This window comes from Geotrypetes seraphini, chromosome 2 (genome assembly GCF_902459505.1).
Source record: "Geotrypetes seraphini chromosome 2, aGeoSer1.1, whole genome shotgun sequence".
NCBI classification, from domain to species: domain Eukaryota; kingdom Metazoa; phylum Chordata; class Amphibia; order Gymnophiona; family Dermophiidae; genus Geotrypetes; species Geotrypetes seraphini.
The window spans coordinates 85,519,560-85,536,889 of NC_047085.1; positions in this window are offsets into that span (position 1 = coordinate 85,519,560).

The window sequence follows — 17,330 nt, forward strand, 5'->3', positions numbered from 1 at the left end:
TGGTGGGAGAGAGAGAAAAGAGAGGAATAGGATGTCCCCTCTGGTCTACCCTGAACCCTCCCCCCACCGCCACTGGCAAAACTATAGTTAGAGGACTTATGCTCAGCTTAGAGCAGCGGTCTCAAACTCAAACTCTTTGCAGGGCCACATTTTGGATTTGCTTGAGGTACAACTTATTATAGTTTATAAATCTTTCCGTAATTGCTTCTGATTATTTCAGCTATACACAGATGCCAGATGATCACCCATTGTAACATCAGAAACACTTTCTCCGTTTGTAAGCACTAAGTCCAGTATAACCCCATCCTGAGTAGGTTCCATTACCAACTGCTGGAACAGTTCGCCTTGTAGAGAATAATAATAATAATAATAATAACTTTATTCTTCTATACCGCCATAGTCAAATGACTTCTAGGCGGTTCACATTGAAAGAAGGCTGGACAATCAGCGAATTACAGAATGCAAGAAGAGAAATGTTACATAAGAAATAGGGGTTACATGAGAAATTACATCAGGTTTGCAAAGGGGAAATATCATAGTGAGTGAAGGTCTGTTTAGGCGATGAATTTGTCAAATAGAACGGTTTTAATTGATTTTCGGAATGCACCGTAGGTCTGCCTGGCTCTGTTTATATAGTTTCCCAGCCAGGATTGCTGTCTGCTTGCTTGGAACATGAAGGTTCTGTCCAGAAAGGATTTGTATTTGCAGCCTGTGATCTTTGGGTATGTAAAGATGTTCCATGATAATAATAAATTTATTCTTATATACCGCCCATCCACAAAGTTCCAGGTGGTAAAACGCCCATCCACAAAGTTCCAGGCAGTTAACATCAAAGAATAACTGTACAATCAGTGAAAGGTACATCAAATTAATAAAAAATGAATGACAAGAAAAGGAATACATAGTTATTTAACAAACTTATCAAAGAAATGTGTTTTTAAAAATTTTCTAAAAACGTTATAAGAATCCATTTGACAAATAAGCGGGCTTAACCAAGAGTTCAGTTTACTTAGTTGAAAGGCAAATTTCCTGTTCAAAAATTTCTTGTAATGACAGTTCTTAACTGAAGGATACATAAACATAAATTTATTACGAGTATTTTTTAATGAGGTATAAAAATTTAATTGAGAGGTTAGATGTTCCAGAGCCAAACCAAACAGAGATTTAAAACAAAGACAATAAGATTTAAAAAGAATATGTGCCTCAAAAGGCAACCAATGCAATTGCTGATAAAATGGGCTAATGTGATCATATTTCTTCAGGCCAAAAATTAGGCGCACTGTCGTATTTTGTTCTAATCGAATATGTTGTAAATTTTTCTTAAATGATGCAAGATAGACAGTATTACAATAGTCAAGGACAGACAGAATTAGAGACTATACCAAAATTCTGAAAGAAACAAAATCAAAGTATCTTTTGATGGTTCTGAGTTTCCAGAGGATCATAAAGCATCTTTTTATCTTGAGGTTAGTATGATCCTCAAATGTTAACTATCTATTGTGGCCCCTAAAATTCTAATGGAAGGGATGATTTCAAAGGTTTGATCATTGATTAAAACCTGTTTGTCTAAAATGGTATCATTAGGGCTGGCAAGAAATATTTTGTTTTATCAGAGTTAAGTTTAAATCTAAACATCCAAAGTTGTATCTCTGCCAAAATTTCGGCAATCTAGACTTTTACGTCCTCGGAAAAAGATGACATAGGCAATAACACACTAATATAATCAGCATAGATATAGAATTTGACTTTAAATTTTTGCAAAAGGTTAGCCAGGGAAATCAAGTATTTATTGAAAAGAGTAGGTGACAATGGGGATCCCTGAGGAATCAATAAAATAACCAACAAATATTCAGAATAAAGCTGCCAATAGTAGAAGGTAACAGGCTGAAAGGCAAGTGACTAACATGGAGAAAAAGGAAACAACCAAGAAACTATATGTTCAGTTATAAACTGCCATACAAAACACATCCCATGGAATGGAGTCAAAAAACTCCATGGAAAAGATTCATAAAGGTACAGTTTAAGATACACAAATTAAACTGCAAAAAAACAGCAAAAAACTGTAAAACCTTGCACTTATCTTTCATTCATCTCCCACAAGCAGTGGAAATAAATATCCGTTGCTCCAATACGGAACCAAACACACTTTTCAAAGAATGAACTCAGTATTCCCTGAGGAATGCCAGATGGGTTACTCCAGGTAAATGAGTATGTCCCAGTAGAATCTACTGGTAAGATCTACTGTGTAAAAATCCTTCTAACCACCTACGGACATTCCCAATAATTCCCATGGTCTCCAGGCAAATCAATAAAAGATCATGGTCAACCAAGTTAAATGCACTACTCAGATCTAGTTGTAGAATCAAGACACTTATACCTAGGCTGAATTGCGTGTAAAGATACTCCAATAAAGATGCAAGAACTGTTTCAGTACTGAAACCAGCACGGAAGCCCGACTGATAATCATGCAAAATATTAAATTTATCAAAATAATTAACCAGTTCAACGTTTACCAAGCCCTCCATAAGTTTCACAAACAAGGGAATGCTAGCCACAGGCCTATAATTAGTTTTACTTCTAGAAGACCCCGCAATAGGAATATCCCAATCAACATCTGGCATATTAAAATCACCTATTAGTATATCTTCCCCTTTTTTAGATATATTCTGAATGCCTAATATTAAATCTCTGTCCACTTCTGTTTGTGAAGAAGACCTGTATATCACATCAATCTATATATATAAAATCAGAGGTATGTATGTGTGTATGTATGTGTGTGTGTATGTGTGTATGTGCCGCGATCACGCAAAAACGGCTTGACCGATTTGAACGAAACTTGGTATGCAGATCCCTCACTACCTGGGGTGATATGTTCTGGGGGTCTCGCGGCCCACCTGCATACGTGGGCGGAGCTACAAACAGAAAATCATATTTCACCCATTCATATCAATGGAAAAAATGTAAAAAGCTGCCATTCTCACAGTTATTCCAACTACCTGGGGTGATATGTTCTGGGGGTCTCGCGGCCCACCTGCACACGTGGGCGGAGCTACAAACAGAACATCTGATTTCACCCATTCATGTCAATGGAAAAAATGTAAAAAGCTGCCATTCTCACAGTATTTAAAAAGCTGCTTGACCGATTTGAACGAAACTTGGTATGCAGATCCCTCACTACCTGGGGTGATATGTTCTGGGGGTCTCGCGGCCCACCTGCACACATGGGCGGAGTTACAAACAGAAAATCAGATTTCACCCAGTCATGTCAATGGAAAAAATGTAAACTGCTGCCATTCTCACAGTAAATCAAAACCGGCTTGACCGATTTGAACGAAACTTGGTATGCAGATCCCTCACTACCTGGGGTGATATGTTCTGGGGGTCTCGCGGCCCTCCTGCACACGTGGGCGGAGCTACAAACATAAAATCAGATTTCACCCATTCATGTCAATGGAAAAAATGTAAAAAGCTGCCATTCTCACAGTAATTCCAACTACCTGTGGTGATATGTTCTGGGGGTCTCGCGGCCCACCTGCACACGTGGGCGGAACTACAAACAGAAAATCATATTTCACCCATTCATGTCAATGGAAAAAATGTAAAAATCTGCCATTCTCACTGTAATTCAAAAACGGCTTGACCGATTTGAACGAAACTTTGTATGCAGGTCCCTCACTACCTGGGGTGATATGTTCTGGGGGTCTCTCGGCCCACAACTCTATGTTGATTGCTCAAGGGTGGGTTCACCCAACAATTTATATGCTCTTGCTCCTGGTGGTGAAACTAAAAATGTTGTTTTTAATCACGTTTTGCGTTAGTTGTATTGTATTCATTTTGTCAAATATTTCACATTATAATTTGAATATTGTACTTTTTATTAAGCTGTAAAACAATAATTTCATTCACCACTATAAAGTATCTTTATTTGAATCCATTTACAGTGTTATTGCTATAATTAAATACCCGTGCAACGCCGGGGCATCAGCTAGTGTAAATATATTTACCATTCCCTCTTTCCAACTTGCTCCACAGTGCCTTTTCCTTGCCCTGTAGTTCTGGCAATTGTGTGGCTTTAACATGATTTTTAACATATAACGTTACTCCCCCTCCTTTTCTTCCTACCCTGTCTTTCCTGAACAGATTATAGCCCGGTATAACTACATCCCAGTCATAGGTCTCTGTAAACCATGACTCCGTGATCACCACTATATTCAACTCATCTTCTTCCATCACACCTTCTAGAGATATTGTAGGTCAGCAATAAGATCTTGAACTGTATGCGATGGCAGATAGGGAGCCAGTGAGATGACTTAAGGACAGGGATGACATGAGCGTAGTTTAAAGTCCTCTTCAGTATATTACCCAGCCTGCTGCCAAAGACACTTCTTCCCTTCTTTAATAGATGCATACCATCCATGCTCAGCAGCCCATGGAAATTCATCCCATGGTCCAGAAAGCCAAAACATTCTCAATGACCCCATCCACGTAGCCATGAATTGTATTGTATTGTATTGTAATTGGATCTAATATCAACATTAGGCTCTGAACACTGAGGCCCCAGACAGCAGCCTGCAGAGATTGAGGGTGGGGAGGAAAGGAAATGAGACTTGACCAGACAGAATAAAACATAATCTGCTTTCCAATCTAGCTTCTCCCCATCTGTCAGTCCTAGGGGCTGATGCAGAGTGGAAAAAGAGGTTCAAGTACTGAAAGTGAAAAAAAAACCCACCCCAATTAATACCACAAACAGAAGCAATGGAGATAAGAAAAAGCAAAGAGATTCTAGATAGATATGGTTTGTAATGGTAATACCTATAGGCAAGTAGAAGAGCAAGAATGGAAATGGATCTATACAAATTTGCACAATAACAACAAATGTATGTGGGGGAGAGAAAGGAGAGACAAACGGGGAAATAGTAAAGGCTAGGAATGATTAGCTTACAATCAGAGATGGAAAAGGTATAATGAGAGATACATAGCAACAGAGAGAGAGATGAAAAAAGCAGAAACTATGCATAGCAGAGACCAAGAAATCTAGTTGATGGAGTTAGTCTCAGGTCAGACATCAGTGCAGGCTAGATTGGCCTTGTGGTCATTATCTGTTTTCTTATTATCTGTTTCTATGTTTCATTGCACACAAAAAACTCCTTTGAGAACCTTCAGGTATTGATCAATGCCTGGGCTACACATTTTGTTTTGGAAAAATCAATAAAACTTCAAATTAAAAAAAGAAAGAGAGAAAATGTTTTTTAGATTACATGTTTAGCCAGTCTCCATCTGACCTATGCCCAGTGGCGTACCTAGCATATGTGGCATCTGGGGCCCATCATTTTTGACCCCCCCCATCTGTATGAAAAACATGATTTTTAGTAACAATCCACACGTCACACAAGAGTGTACCTAGGAAAAGCCAGACTAGTACAGATCAATCCTACATAGTCAATCCTAACAGAAAACCATGTCTTTTCGAACACACAGAACACAGAAAACACCTTCGCCTAATATGTAATCACAAACTAACCCCTCCTCCTTTTACAAAACTGTAGTGTGGTTTGTAGCCATGGTGGTAACAGCTCAGATGCCAACGCTAAAAAACGCTCTACAGTTTTGTAAATGGGGAGATAGAATAAAAATACATAGACAAAGATTAAACTGAAGCACCAAGAAGCTGGACTCTGCATACAATGCAATACCCCAGAAACAGCAATGCATCTCCCCTAAAGCAAAAAAAAAAAATAATAATTTTTTTCTACCTTGTCTTCTCTGGTTTCTGCTTTCTTCATTTTCTTGTCACTCTCTTCCTTTCATCCATGGTCTACCCTCTTACTGCCCCTTCTATATGGCATCTTCTCTCCTTCTATTCACTTTCCAGAAACTTTATGCCTCCCCCTTCCATCTCTCCCACACCCCCATGGTCTGGCATTTCACTCTCCCCTCTCCCTTCCCTCCACTTCCATCAGCATCTGCCCCCTTTCCCACCCTTCTCCACACTTCCATACCACCCTGACCCCCTTTCTCACCCTTCACCATGCTTCCATACCACCCTGACCCCCTTTCTCACCTTTCACCATGCTTCTATACCATCCTGACCCCCTTTCTCACCCTTCACCATGCTTCCATACCACCCTGACCCCCTTTCTCACCCTTCACCACACTTCCATACCACTCTGACCCCTTTTCTCACCCTTCACCATGCTTCCATACCACCCTGACCCCCTTTCTCACCCTTCACCACACTTCCATACCACTCTGACCCCTTTTCTCACCCTTCACCATTCTTCCATACCACCCTGACCCCCTTTTTCACCCTTCACCACACTTCCATACCACTCTGACCCCTTTTCTCACCCTTCACCATGCTTCCATACCACCTTGACCCCCTTTCTCACCCTTCACCACATTTCCATATAACCCTGATCCCCTTTCTCACCTTTCACCATGCTTCCATACCACCCTGACCCCCTTTTTCTCCTTCCACCACCATGCTATGCTTCTTTCTATCTCCATCAAAATCAGCAAGGTCCCGTGACGATTACTTTTGCTGCCGCCGCTTCGGAAAAGGTAAGTGACATAAGAGGGGGGCTGGGCCAGCAGAGGCAAGGTCCCGCGATGACTGCGGCTGCTGGTCCACCCCTCTCCGACGTCACTTACCTCTTCTGAAGCAGCGGCAGCTAAAGTAATCATCGCGGGATCTTTGTGCACTTCAGCACGGCTGCCGACTCTGTTCTGGAATAAATACGGCAGCCACGCTGAGGTGCCATTTTCAGCATCGCGGGAGCTTCCGGACCCGGCCGGCCGTGCACCCTCTTGGAGCGTGCACCTGGGGCAGACCGCCCCCCGCCCTCCCTCTTGGTACACCACTGCCTGTGCCATAAGAACATAAGAGTTGCCATACTGAGACAGACTCCTTTGAGAATACTGACCATTTAATCCTACTCTCTGTTTTCTGTCTTTTAACCAGTTCTTAATCCACAATAAAACATTAGCTTCTATCCCTTGACTTTCTAATTTCTTCAGTAGTTGATGAGGTACTTTATCAAATACCTTCTGAAAATCCATATACACAATATCAAACTTGTTTTTAATCTTTATTAAATTTTCAAGGCTAATACAAAATGCATAACATTGAACATACATTAATAATCAGAATCAGCATTTATAATCCATCAGTAACAACACAAAATGAATTACCCCCCTCCAGTACATTCAATCAAGTAATATAACAAAGGAGATAACTCCCCCCACCCCACCCTCCCACCCTTCCCTGGATGTGTGTATAAATCTAAAGGAAATTAAAGGTAAAAGACAACTATACCGAAGTAACAAAAGTTGTTAATGGACCCCAAACTAATCTGAATAAATTATTATGCCCCAACATGTCAGCGTTTATTTTCTCATACTTATAACACAAACATAAATTTGCCCACCAAAAGGTAAAACTAAACCGATCCCAATTTTTCCAATTGTGGGTAACCATTTGCCTGGTTATGATCATGAATATCAACCATCTTCTTAAAGATCAATGTAGCTTCCATCAGCTGTCTTGTGGGTGTGTAGCTTAGACCATTCTGGGAATGCCACCATCCTTGGTTAGAAACAAGATCTAAAATCACATGATCTCTAAGCTTCTGCATTATGAGAATAGCAGAGACCTCTAGTTGCTCTACTAAAATACTAGACTTTGACTGCTAAATATCTCACAGCTTCTAGAACAATTCTCTTGACCAGTGAAGTAATGGCAAGGGAAGAACATTTTGGGAGAGAAACTATGACTGGTATAAACCCTAGCCCTGTTTGATTTCTTGATTTTTGGCTCATGCTTCCCTAGTTATTGTACTGCAGAATGAGAGGGCAATCTTTGGATTTCATATCCTGGCTCTTGTATCAAGTTTCTGAGGGGATCAAGGACTTTGACTAGCCCAGCCAAAGTGCTAAGAGGACAAAAGAAGTGGTGAGCAGTGCAGAGTTGCTGAGATGTTTGCATTTGCACTCGTAAGCTGGAATGGGGAGTTGGATACCCCACTTCTGAGAAGAAGAAAGAAGTGAAATAATTACAAAGTAATTTGATTTGATCAGATTTTATTAATTTGATATACCGCAATCTACAATTTCTAATAAATTATCACAACCTATACATATGTGAACTCCTGCTTCATACATAACAGTATGGCCTAATCCTAAACCACCAATTCCCCATCCAATACCTCTCAAAACACAAGTTCCACAACTCAGTGGCTCAATCTGATAAAAATCCATTAATTATAGTCATGTTGAAACAACAATGTCTTAAGAAATTTTCAAAACACGAGATTTTCATGACAATTTTCTAACCAAAAATTCCATATAACTAAACTAAACTAAAGCTTAAGGGGTTCATAATCGAAAGAGAAAAACATCCAAAAACCGGCCTAAGTCGGCACTTGGATGAACATAAATGAAAGACGTCCAAGTGCCGATAATCAAACCGGGTTTTGGACGTATTTCTAAATGACCTAGGCCTTCATAGTGCCACTGAACGACCATAGCTAAATGGGGTGTTTAAGGAGGAGTGTAAAGGACGGGATTTGGGCGGGACATGGGCAGGCTTAGACTTAGTCGTACAGCATGTATAACCAAAATACTTAAAGGGTATTAACGTAGAACAAAATCTTTTCCAGAGAAAGGAAAATGGTAAAACCAGAGGACATAATTTGAGGTTGAGGGGTGGTAGATTCAGGGGCAATGTTAGGAAATTCTACTTTACGGAGAGGGTGGTGGATGCCTGGAATGCGCTCCCGAGAGAGGTGGTGGAGAGTAAAACTGTGACTGAGTTCAAAGAAGCGTGGGATGAACACAGAAGATTTAGAATCAGAAAATAATATTAAAGATTGAACTAGGCCAGTTACTGGGCAGACTTGTACGGTCTGTGTCTGTGTATGGCCGTTTGGAGGAGGATGGGCAGGGGAGGGCTTCAATGGCTGGGAGGGTGTAGATGGGCTGGAGTAAGTCTTAACAGAGATTTCGGCAGTTGGAACCCAAGCACAGTACCGGGTAAAGCTTTGGATTCTCGCCCAGAAATAGCTAAGAAGAAAAAAAAAAAAAAATTTTTTAAATTGAATCAGGTTGGGCAGACTGGATGGACCATTCGGGTCTTTATCTGCCGTCATCTACTATGTTACTATGTTTAAAAGTTTTACAATAGAGCCTAGACTGAACTTGAACATTGTGACTTAGACCATTTAAATCATGGTCTAAATCACAAAAAACCACCTAAACTCACCAGATAAGCACTGCAAACACATAATACAGACCCCCACACACTACCCCAGTGATCACCGACACCCCTCAACCCCATAAAAATCGTAATCACACCTGTAAAATTCAGCCTCCAGAACATCATCACCTGGCAGCCTGGCATAGGACAGCCTAGTTGTCCTGCACAGAGGCATCTTAAGTTGTCTTGGGGGTGGGTTAGGGACCCATAGAGAGGAGGCCCCATGCCCATAAGGCCCTGTAATCACTACATTGATACTGAAACATGTGCACTCCCCTATACACCCCCAAAACCCTTTTGAACTGGCATATAAGTGGCTCCTGCAGCCATATGGGCTATTAGGGTGGTAAATAAGTGGGTCTAGGGGATTCTGGAGGTGGTTTGGGGGCCTCACCATGACCTATATGGGAGCTGTAGTGAAACATAGAAACATAGAATAAGACGGCAGAAGAGGGCCGGCGGCCCAACAAGTCTGCCCACTCGAGAACCCACCCTCCCTGATGACATGGCACCCTTTTTGTGAAGTTCACAGCAGTGCCCTGTAAGGTACCCCATTATTTAGGTGCCATGTCTAGGTGTTCAGTCCATCACTTTGCAGACCCCTCCCACGTCCAGCAGGGCTTGTTCTAGGCATTTTTGACTTGGACGAAAAGTTGGATGAAAATGTGGTATAAAGATAGATGATTTCGCGGCTTGGACGATCAGATTGGCAGGATGTATAGTTAGACGATTTTCGAAACGAAAAAAAATTTGGACGTATTTTTCAAAAACGCTATTTTTTACTTTGGACGACTTGGATGAAAACGGACTCAGACATTCCTTTCGATTATGCCCCTCCACCTTTATATACTGGGTCATAACTAGACCAGAATATAAGAAAGCTCATTTCCTGGTCAAAGAGAGCTTGACGAAAGCAAAACTTGGTCGTTGGAGAAGGTCCTTTTGTGTTGAGTGCAATGTCCTCAGAGGAGAGTATTTAATCAGTTTTCTAGAAAGATACACTGGACAACCCTTACTTAAGGCTTTGTAAACAAGACACAATAGTTTGAAAACCACATGTTTTATAACAGGCAACCAGTGCAGCTAGTATAAGATTGGTATAATATGCTCTATTTTATTGGCTCCAGTAATGAGACGGGCTGCTGTATTTTGCACTAACTGCAATATTTCTAAGCTGACATTACCAGAGCCAATCAAAAGAGAACCATGAGGGGCCGCTGAAAAGGTCTCAGCCCAACCAACAAAGTCAGGGCAGTCTCCATCGAGGGCTATACACTTAAGGGCAAATTCTATAAGAAGCGCCCAAAAGTTAGGCGCCTAATTAGGCACTGTTCAGGGCGATTCACGTAACATTGGGTGCTGTTTAGTGAATCGCGCTGAACGGAACCTGTTTTGGAGGCGCCCATTAAATAGGCCAGTTCTAGGCACAATTAAAAGTTAGGCGCCTTAAGAGCAGTGATTCTGCAACAAGGTGCCTAACATGTAGCCACGCCCACGCCTAACATGCAGAGCGCCTATTTTTTTGAAGGCCGCCTAAATTTATAGAGGCGCCTTGTTACAGAATCGCGCTTTCTTGATAGATGCCTAGGTTTCAATCAGTGCTGACTAAAAAGCTTCCTTGAACTTGTTGTTCAATTTAGATAATAATAATAATAACTTTATTTTTGTATACCGCAATACCACAAAACAGTTCAGAGCGGTTTACAGGTTAAGAGACTGTACATTTACAGCGAAGTTACAGCATGTCAGAAAACAATTTAGTGCAATTTATGCAATGAAGGTGCAGAGAATTAGTTAACAAGTGTATGGTATAAACCAGTGACAATTACAAAATGATCCAATCGCTGTTGCAAGGGGGGTGCCAACCGGGGAAGAAGGGGAGGAAGGGTAGGGAGGGATGCGAGGTTGGGATTATTAGTTTGGTAGGGGGGGCGGGGGTTAGAGGAATTTATCAAAGAGGTATGATTTGAGAGATTTCCTGAAGGATTGATAAGTTGGGGCAAGAGAGATGAGCGTGGACAAGCAGTCATTCCATTTGCCACCTTGAAGGAGAGGGTTTTGTCGAAGAATCTTTTGTAGATGCATCCTTTTGGGGAGGAGTAGGCAAACAGATAGGCGCCTCCGAAATAGGTGCCTAACTTTAGGCGCTGGTTACAGAATTTGGGCCTTAGTTCAGTGATTTTCCACTTTTTTTCATTCTGTCAGAAAAATACAGAATGAAAAAAGTGGAAAATCGCTGGACTAAGGGCTCCTTTTACTAAGGTGCGCTAGCGTATTTAGCGTGCGCTGAAGATTAGTGCGCGCAAACCCCACGTTAAATGAAAAATACTAACACAAGCTCTATGGAGGCGTTAGCATTTAGCACGCGCGACATTGTAGCGCGCGCTAAAACCACTAGCACACCTTAGTAAAAGGAACCCTCATGCGTACAGCCCTCGATAGAGTCTGCCCTAACTTTGTTGGCTGGGCTAAGAACTTTTCAGCAGCTCCTCGTACAAGAATCCAATCTGCTGGTAATAAAAGCATGAACCAATTTTATTATTTTTCTTTGGTCGATATTGGCTTCAATTGCCTCAACATAATAGAAGCACATTTTCATAAAATGATTTATTTGTAATTTGAAATTCAAAGCATTATCACACCAAATACCAAGGGTGACCGTTCTGATGCAGTGATAAAGGCTGATCGCATAATTCAGGCAAGATACTTAAGCTGTTTTGTTTATGTGAAAGCCACATAGCTGACAATTTCTCCATGTTCACAATTAGATCATCCAGTCTATTAAGACATGGAGCGTGCTGTTGAATCCAGAAATAACGTCTTGATTTTCTTTCATAAAAATAATAAGCTGAATGTCATCAGCAAAATAAATGGAAATCAATTTCCCAGGTGTCCAAAAGCCTTGCCAATGGCTCAAGATACAGGTTAAAAAGAGTGGGTGAAAGAAGTGATTTCTGAAGGACACCTCACCTAGAGAATTTTTTTGAAAAAAGTTATGGTGCAAACAACTGAATATGCACGATCAGTGAAACAGGAAACAAACCATTCCAATACAGTTGATTTCATGCTGATATCACTGAGACATTGCAACAACTTGAGATGAGATACAGTGCTAAAGGCTGCTGTGAGAACTAATTGTACTTAAAGGACATCAAACCCTTTATCAGCCTGTAGCAGAATCTCATCAGTCATTTTGAATATGATTAGATGATGGATTGCGGAGTGCTGTGATATAAAACACACATACAGGACTCTGTCCTTGCTATTCTCATGTTACTCCATATTATGCAATTTGGCACTGGCTACCAATAGAAGCCCATGTTTTAAGTTGACATGCTTGCTTTTTAAGATATAAAATGATTTAAGTCCATTATACATAATAGAGTTGATTGGCAGACCTATTGTTACTAGATTACATTTTATCCACCAAAGGAACTTTATATTTTACCCAACTTTTAGGAATATGTGATTTAAGAAAATTTTTCAATCCTCTTTTCATTCTTTTGGTCCCTGTTGAGATAAGATCTTTATCTATCTTTGACTGTTATGAGGGCAATTAAAACTTACATATTTAAGAAATTGGTTTTGTGTTAATCTCTTTGTGTTATAAAAGTTGCTCTGTACTGTATTTATATTTCAGCATATTGTTAATTTTCCTAGATATATGAGCTAATGTATTCTTATTGTGATCTGCTTAGAACTAACAGACCATAAAAGTCTACCCAGCACTGGCCTTGCATCCCAGCTGCTGAAATTGTTGAAGCCCACTCCAGCACATGTGAATCTCTCTTTCCATAATTGAGACACAGATTACAGAAGTCTGTCCACTTTACTTCCCAACTACTGGAGTTGCCATCTAAGCATCATTAAGTTTTTGTTTTGATTCCATTATTTTTCCATATCATGATCCTTTGTGTTCATCCTATGCAATTTTTAATTCTGACACTGATTTTGTCTCCACCACCTCCCCCAGAAGGGTATTCCAGGCATCTAATAATAATAATAATTTTATTTTTGTATACCGCAGTACCAGAATAGTACCACCCTCTCTATGAAAAAGTACTTCCTGATATTACTCTTAAGTCTACTAACTTGTAATTTCAATTCATATTCTCAAGTTCTACTGCTTCCTTGTCTGTGGGAAAAAATGTATTGTTATTAATACCTTTAAAATATTTAAACATCTGTATCATATCTCCCCTATGCCTTCTTTCCTCTAAGACAGGGATGCCCAATGTCGGTCCTCGAGGGCCGCAATCCAGTCGGGTTTTCAGGATTTCCCCAATGAATATGCATGAGATCTATGTGCATGCATTGCTTTCAATGCATATTCATTGGGGAAATCCTGAAAACCCGACTGGATTGCGGCCCTCGAGGACCGACATTGGACACCCCTGCTCTAAGGTATACATATTCAGGTTCTTAAGCCTCTTTCTTATATGTCTTTTGGCACAAAGGACATTCCATTTTTCCTACTTTTCTTTGGACCAAGTCAAGTCTTGTTATATCCTTAGTTTGATACAACTTCCAAAACTAAACATAATACACCAAGTGGGGCCTCACCAATGGCTTGTACAAGGGTATTAATACATTAACACCTCTTTTCTTTTGCTGGTTATACCTCTATCTATGCAGCCCAATTCTTCTGGCTACTGCCACTGCCTTGTCATGTTGTTGCACCACCTTGAGATCCAAAGATACCACTATTCCAAGGGCTCTTTCCTGAACTGTGCTTATCAGTCTCTCGCATACATCTCCTTTGGATTTTTACACCCCAAGTGTATCACTCTGCAGTTCTTTGCATTAAATTTTAACTACCAAACCTTGGACCATTTTTCTAATATTGCAGATCCTGTCTCATATTCTAATATTGCAGATCCTGTCTATTCCTTCTGTGGCATCTACTCTGTTGGATATTTTCATGTCATCTACAAAAAGGCAAACCTTTCGGCAATGTTTCTCTCAGTATATTAATAAAATTAGTCCCATTACCAATTCCTGAGGTACTGAAATACTCAGCCTTCCTTTCCTCTGAACAAATTCCATTCACCACCACTCTGTCATCTGTTGAAAGTAGCCAAGTCAAAAAAATCAATCTGATTTTGTGGCAGGATTTTTCTTTGGTGTTGTCTCAGATCTTGTAACCTGTTGGATTCTAGAAAGTTTACTAACCATTCCTTCAGCATCTCCATTAGCTTTTCAACCACTGAAGTAAGGCTGAAATTTCATATTTCTTCCCTAACCCCATTTTTGTGAAGAGAGACTACATCGGCTTTTCTCCAATCACATGAAACCTTCCCTATCTCCAAGAACCCATTAAATAAATCCATAAGGCATCCCTCCGGGGTTTCTCTGAGTTCCCTAAATATTATGAGATGTATGACTTCGTCTACTTTCAATTTTTCAAATTGTTCACAAACACTTTGTTCCGTAAATGGTGCAATATCCACTCCATTCCCATATACACCCTTGGCAGGTGACCAACTGTCCTCCATGGTCCGCCCTCACCTGGAGTACTCCGTCCAGCACTGGTCACCATGCATGAAGAAGGACATGGTACTACTCGAAAGAGTCCAGAGAAGAGCGACTAAAATGGTTAAGGGGCTGGAGGAGTTGCCGTACAGTGAGAGATTGGAGAAACTGGGCCTCTTCTCCCTTGAAAAGAGGAGACTGAGAGGGGACATGATCGAAACATTCAAAATACTGAAGGGAATAGACTTAGCAGATAAAGATAGATTGTTCACCCTCTCCAAGGTAGGGAGAACGAGAGGGCACTCTCTAAAGTTGAAAGGGGATAGATTCCGTACAAACGTAAGGAAGTTCTTATTCACCCAGAGAGTAGTAGAAAACTGGAATGCTCTTCCGGAGTCTGTTATAGGGGAAACACCCTCCAGGGATTCAAGACAAAGTTGGACAAGTTCCTGCTAAACTGGAACATACACAGGTGAGTCTGTACTCATTTAGAGCACTGGTCTTTGACCTGGGGGCCGCTGCGTGGTGGACTGCTGGGCACGATGGACCACTGGTCTGACCCAGCAGCGGCAATTCTTATGTAAGTATTCTTTTGTAAGTATTTGATGAACATGTCTGCTTTTCCATCATTACTTTCTACAAAGCAGGTCTCAGCATCTTAAGTCCTACAATTTCATTTCTAGCCTTCCTCCTTTCTCTTATATACCTGGAAAAAAAAATTGTCACCTCTCTTTACATCTTTGGCCATTTTTTTTCTTCCATTTATGCATTTGCTAGCCATGTTTCCCTCTTCACTTATTTAAATTTTATCTTGTAATCTTTTCTCTTCTTTTGTGTTTCTTGAATACCACATCTGTATTTTTCCTCAGCCACTTGATTGGATAATCATATACGGTAGGTTTCTTTTTTCTCTTTCTTTTGTTTACTTTTCTTACATTAAGATCTGTTGCCATATTAATACATAGAAACATAAAAACATAGAAATTGACGGCAGAAAAGGGCCATAGCCCATCGAGTCTGCCCATACCAATGACCCACTCCCTGATTCTTACTCCCCTATAGATCCCACATGAATATCCCATTTTCTCTTAAAATCTGACACGCTGTTGGCCTCAATCACCTGCTGAGGCAGCTCGTTCCAATGATCGACCACCCTTTCGGTGAAGAAGTACTTCCTAGCATCACTTTGAAATTTCCCTCCCCTGATTTTCAGTGAGTGTCCTCTGGTTACCGTTGGCTCTGTAAGACTGAAGATATCATCTTTCACCTCTATACGCCCCGTGATATATTTAAAGGTCTCATTCATGTCCCCCCTCTCTCTTCGCTCCTCCAGTGAATACATCCGCAGTTTTTTTAACCTTTCTTCATACGTGAGATCCCTGAGCCCCAAGACCATCCTGGTAGCCATTCGCTGAACTGACTCAACTCTCAACACATCTTTCCGGTAGTGTGGTCTCCAGAATTGAACACAATACTTGAGATGAGGTCTCACCATGAATCTGTACAGTGGCATTATGACTTCAGGTTTTCTGCTGACAAAACCCCTACGGATGCAGCCCATCATTTGTCTTGTCTTGGACGAAGCTTTTTCCACATGATTGGCAGCCTTCATATCATTGCTAATGATCACTCCTAAATCACGTTCCTCCGTGGTCCTGGACAAGGTTTCAACATTTAGTGTGTAAGTTCTGTGTGGATTTTTTTTGCCTAGGTGCATTACTAATACCTGTTTCAGCTTGGACCACTGTCCTTCCACTTCACTTATGCCTACTTATCTCATCAGCTCTTTTTTTCAGGTATTCCCCAACTCTACTAAAGTCGGCATGTTTGAAGTCCAGCACATTGAATTTTGTGTATCTGCACTCTGCTTTAGCTCTTATATCAAAATGTATCATGTGATGATCACTGTTGCTTAGGTGGGCACCCACCCAGACATTAGAAACACTTTCTCCATTTGTGAGCACTAGATCCATGGTCACCACTTGTCCCATAGGTTCTGTCGCAATGTGTCTGAGCAGAGCATTTTGGGAGGCAGCCATGATAGAAACATAGAAACATGACAATAGATAAAGGCCAAATGGCCCATCTTGTCTGCTCATCCACAGTAACCATTATCTCTTTCTCTTTCTGAGATATCCCACGTGCCTATCCCAGGCCCTCTTGAATTCAGACACAGTCTCTGTTTCCACCACCTCTTCTGGGAGACTGTTCCACTCTGATCACTCTGTAATTTTACTGATTCTTTAGATAGGACGTTCCAGTCCACATTAGGCAAATAGAAATCTCCCAGCAACACCTCCCCTTTCATAATATAACAAAATCATTTATTTATATACCGCACAAACCTTGCAGTTCGATATGGTGAACTAATAAGAGGACTCAAATTTCAGTGAAATACAAAACAGTAACCAATCTAACAAAATCATTTAACTATCAAAAATTTAATAAACAAATGTTTTCAAAAGACATCTAAATTGCATAGATGAAACTGATGACAAATTCATAGGCAAAAAGCTTGTGTCTAACCGAGTAATCCCTCTCTTTGCTGGGTAAGCAAACAAAGTAGAGTTTCTAGTCACTTACTTAGGAGACCAGAGAATAAAGG